Raw genomic sequence first — 5,720 nt, 5'->3', positions numbered from 1 at the left:
CTGTATTTGTACGGGGATTTCTTTTCTTAATTTCAGTAAATTATCTTCTACAATTCTGTTTAAGATCTGGTCAACACCATTGAGCTGAAATTCTTCACCTTCCTCTATGCCATGACAAATAGATTTGGACTTTTCATAGTGTCCCACATCTGTTGCATATTCCAATCCTATGTTTTTAAAATTTAATTTTCATAATCTTTGCTTCAGTGGTCCAATTCTTCAACTTTATCCTCCAATGTTTATATTCTGTTTTTCATTTCATTCATTCTAACCATGAGGCTTTCCCCTGTTGTTTCAAGTTGGTTTATTGAGTTTTTCACTTCCTTCTTCATTTCTGCCTGAGTTTTCTTCAATGTTTCTATCTCTTTTTTGAATTCATTCAGAATTTTATCCCTATCTTCTTTTACTTCTTTGATTTGTTTGTTCATGTGTTCTTTAAATTCATTGAATTCCTTGATCATGTTTATGATTGTTCTTTTAAATTCAGTATCCTGGGTTATCTCTAGGTGATTCTCCTTGTAGAACTCTTCTATAGGATAGTTGGAGTTTAGTGGGGATGTTTTGTTTAGGCTTTCCATTTTATTATTTAGTTGTAATTTTGTCATATGAATTTCTTTTGTTGTTTGTGATTCTGATATGAGAATTAATTTGAAGTATGCTTTTGTTTGTTGGTCCATGTTTCACGTTCTCTCAGGTTTTATTTTGGAGGGAATTGATGGCTTCAGAACAGCTACCCAGGAGCACCCACAGAAGCCCAAGTCAGGTTCTAATCATGTACACTCAGGCTTCCTTCCAAGGTTTGGACCCCTACTAAGGGAACTCAGAGCAAAATTTGTGATGATCCCTAAGGGAGGCTGATTTTGGACTCTCAGCTGGTCTGCTGAGTTCTCAGCCCTTATGCCAGAGGGAGGCCTGAACAGGCATTCTCTGGTGGTCTGCTGAGATCCCAAATGCTACACAGATGGAGGTCAGAACCCACCCTCTCAGGCTCAGCACCTGCTCAGATTTCAGCCTTATCCTGCTCGGGTTTCAGCCTTTATCCTTCCAAAGCCAGGTCTTCCCTGGGGCCTTGGGAGGGGCTTCACACAGTCCCAGTTAGGGGTTTGAGTAAAGCACAACTAGGGGAAACTCAGCACCACATGGAGGCAGGATCTGGGAGCTCTCAAGCAGTCTCTTGAGTTTCCAGCTCCTATGCCAGAGGGAGGTGGGAACAGTCACTCTCTGGCAGTCTACTATGTATATCTTGTTAAACTAACATATTGTGGATATTTCATCAGTGCACCTTCCCTATCATGTCTAGATTGCATTAACTAGCAGCCTGTGTCTTGTCTGTGTGGCTCTTACAGTCTTTCTGCCCCTCCTTCCTGGATGTTTGCTGGGCTTTAGGTACAGCTGCCTCTCTTTCAAGCACAAACACTGAATTTCTGCTTTTTTGGTTGGGCTTCACAATGAGAAGAGGCAGAACCTTTTCCTATTGTTTAGAATGTTCCATTGGTATTTCCATTGTTAGCATAAGTCAAAAGGTTGAATCTTTCAGATACATAATTCAAAAGCATAAACATGACAACTGAGGGAGCTTTATAGTGTTGGGTCTGTGATAAGCTAGAGATTGAGGACAGCACTGCAGAACAGGGAAGGAACTAAGTTGGAATGTCTACTATTCCTCTTTAACTGGTCCTCATGATGGCAGATGAAGCACCAATGATCTGATGGACTCCAAGAGATTGAGGTAAAGAAGTTCTCATAATCTGATCATCCTGACATCCAAGATGCAACAGTAGGAGGAAACAGAATTCTCTATGTCTTCCAGCTGGGCCAGAAGCCTAGGGGATTTCCTCGTGGAATGCCGTGTCTTCTGAATCAAAACTGATGAAGCAAAAAACGATGCTTGGTCTCAAAGTCGCTCATTTTCTTTAGACACTTCTGGAAACACACCTGGAGCAGAAAAGGCTATTGACTAAGATTAAATCACTGTATAGAAGTTTCCTTTCTTTCACTTATTTTTCATTTTATGACAGTGTCTTTACATATAGGTTAGATTGGCCTTGGATATATAATTTTCTGACTCTTCCTACCAAGTCCTGGAGTTAAAGATATATCCCAACATGCCCAGCAGGTTCTTAGAGGCTCATATGTAACAGAATCACTCTAGGAGGTTATCAAAATGGTTCTCTCATCCAGAAATTCATATTTGGTACCCTTTGTTCCTGGTGTATAAGTATGCACTTTGAGCTCATTATGCTGCTGTTAGTGTATTTTCAGTGTGGGTGAATTTTCCTGAAATCTTTGGTATTATTGGACAAAGAAAAGGGTCCCAGGCTAGAAGTCAGCACTTAGTGTTGGTTTCTTTAAATGTGTGAGCCCTTCTTCTTAGCCACTCTGTTTTCCCTTAAAATTGGTGAGGTATTTTGCAACATTTCTTTCAAATTCTTCAATGTATATCTTATTTTCACTAAAATGTCTGAGTCCCTAAAAGTAAAGGTGGCAGTGTTCATGCAGTGTGTCCAGATCATGGTTGTTCTTGTCATCATTTTGTCCTCCAAATAATGAATTGAACACAACTTGCACAGGAAGTAGACATCTTATCTGCTAGAATAGCTGCCTTAGATTTAGCAAGTCTCTATTACTTATTTCATATTTTCTTCTGCTATTCCTGTGTTGGTAGCATATATTTTATTTCTGTTCTAGAATCGTTCTTCATAATCCTTTTCATTCAGATGTGGCATTATATAGTGAGAAATAGTATAGCACAATTGTTAAACACATAGAATTATTTTGACCATAAAGCTCAAATAAAAATTCCTATATCTGAAATAAACTATCTATATTTTATTCATGGAAAAATGGTTTAACTCACCTAAGTTCAGTTAATTCACTTTTTAAAAATGGGTTAAAATAACAGTAATGAATTAATGCAGTTATTATAGAAAGTGAATAATACTTGTAATAATTCAACATAATGGTTGACATATAACAAAGAACTTAATAAATATTAATTTTAGCATATACCAGAGGTCCTCACCTTGGACTGTATAAAAGAATCACTGGGAATATATTCAGTCAATTCTGTTGATGGTCTACCTGACAAATTATATCAGCATTTCTAAGTGGAGTTTGGCATGGGTATATTTGGAAGGCCCCAGGTGGCCTATGTGTCAGTGTTTGAACACTCTGATATTTGTGTGTAATACATGAAAGGAATTAATCTTTCAGCCTCTCGTGTTTGTATGACTGTTAGAAGTTGTCAGTACAACTCATGTAGACCTCCTCAAAGACATCAGAGAGACCTTTAGTGATCACTTCTCTGTTACTCATTAGTCAAGGCCAAGGCCGTTGTGAGGCAGCAGGAAAACAAAGCATATATTGGTAAGTCTACTTTAACCTGAAGAGGTAATATCATCTGGAATTTTGTGATCTCTGGTTTTGCATCTTTCTGATACAGTGTGTGTGTGTGTGTGTGTGTGTGTGTGTGTGTGTGTGTGTGTGTTTAACCACATACAATGACCAAAAATATTCTATTGGAACTGTAGGTAATATTTAAGGAAGGTGGCATTTTCCTGAGGGTGAGCCAAGTTGGGTTTGGGCCCCTTGTGGTTTCATTATAGGTTTTCACTTGGTTGATGGTCCCTTGATCCATTTCTCCCAGCATAGAAAGGAGCCAGTAATATTGATTAGGTTCTGGGAGAATTTCCTCCAAATGAGGGCCTGAGGGGTCACTGTGACAGCCTTAGCCTCAGGGGAGCCCAATTCTAAACTCTGGTATCTCCTATCCTGATCCTAATGCTATTGTCTGAATAGCTGGAGAAAAGGCCAGACTTCCTCCGTGGCTGTTCATGTCTTGTCACTGTGCTTTGTTAATGTTCACCTCAGAGAGGATATGCACTTGAAGCTGACATGGATTAGAATAGCTGCAATCCTACCATTCCTGTGTGAGTGGAACTGACACTTGCTGAGGTAAGACGACTGCCTATGTAGTGTGTTCTTTTTCCCCCTTGCTCTTTTGAGACATGATAATACTATGTAGCTCAGCTGCCTTCCCTCTGTAGCAGTACAGTGTGCACTACCACATATGTCTATAGTCTCTGTTCTGAATAGCTGTCTAACTTCTTTCTCTGAAGGAAGCTCATAATGTTTCTATCCCAGACTCAATTTTTTTCATTTCATCTTTAAAGATAGTCTTCTAAGTATACAGTTAAAGATGGAGGACAGGGAAATACGATGATTATGTCTATGAAGAGAGTGGAAGAGAGTGTTGTATAGTGGACTGACAGCAAGAGGATAATAAAAGATGTCAAGGAGCAGAGAAGACAACAGAGAGAAACCCGAAAACTAAATGTCTGTCTAGTGAACTGCTTGTTTTGTCCTTCCTAGAAGCCCTATCCTTCCTCCAGCATCTGATATCAGAGATCCTGTGTGTCCTTACTCCTGACTCATGACACCATGATGAGTCCATAGGCACAGACATAACTCACATAAAGTCTATTAGGGGTCTTCCTGGGGTATGATATTGTCAATGAAATAATAGGTGGATGACGTCCAGCGTGGTGGAAAGACTATATCTTAGGTTGAAACAAATATAGAGGCAAGGAAACAGAGAAAGGGGGAAGCCTGACGGTTCTGCTGAGCCTAGACCCAGCCTAAACCTTGTTCTTCCCAAAGACAAGAGAGGTGAGCAGGGTTTCTGTCACAGAAAGCTTCAGCATCAATTATTTCACAATTTTGATAAGAATTAGATCCTCATAGGCAGCAACAATAGAACTCTCTCCCCCCGCCCTAGGCTTATCTTGCATAGGCTGCCTCTCCTAGCAGGAAATGATCCAGCTCCTCTGGAACTGTTCCTTTTGTAAATATTTTCCTATACCCCATTTCTCACATCTATCCTGCCCTGTCAGAGTCATAGCTTCTCAGGTGCATTCCAGATTTTGACCCAGAACACCTAAGTACAGGGCTTGATACCGGCCTTGTCTCTACCCAATTTCATTCTTTTCAGGTGCCGCTGTTCTCAGTTAAACCTGCCTGGGAACTGGAATACGTGTAAAGGTTGAAGGAGAGAAGAATCAGTACTGAGAAATAACTACACATAATGGCCAGAAGTCCTCCTTTACCTGTCCTATTTCCTCTTTGCAGGAAGACATTGTTAGATCCAAGAACTGAAATAATCCGTTAGAGCTATTTCTCAGGAGGCAGAGAAGGTTCTTTAGAAAGAGACATGTTATAGATCGTTGTGGGTAAGTAGTGCTAATTGAATGCTTTCAAAGAATACTGAACACAGGTTTTACAGGCATTTAACCCATCCCTTCACATAAAACCAAACACTGGGTGGATGTGCTCTGTTGCTGGAGATTGAGCAGAAGAGCAACAGTATTCCTTGGCAAATTTTTAAGCAAACTTGGCCAGACAGGACCACAAGTAAATGTTAGGCTAAGAGGTGAATTGTTCTATTATTATTATTATCATTATTATATGTTTTAACCCATCCCTTCACATAAAACAAAACACTGGGTGGATGTGCTCTGTTGCTGGAGATTGAGCAGAAGAGCAACAGTCTAGACAGGCAAATTTTTAAGCAAACTTGGCCACAAGTAAATGTTAGGCTAAGAGGTGAATTGTTCTATTATTATTATTATCATTATTATATGTTTATGAGTGTATTGTCTGCATATATGTAAGTGCATCCATGTCATGCAATACCTATGGAGGTCAGAAGAGGATGTTGAATT

The sequence above is a fragment of the Nannospalax galili genome, unplaced genomic scaffold (assembly GCF_000622305.1).
Source record: "Nannospalax galili isolate Female #2095 unplaced genomic scaffold, S.galili_v1.0 scaffold286, whole genome shotgun sequence".
NCBI lineage: Eukaryota > Metazoa > Chordata > Mammalia > Rodentia > Spalacidae > Nannospalax > Nannospalax galili.
This window is presented reverse-complemented; position numbering follows the sequence as displayed.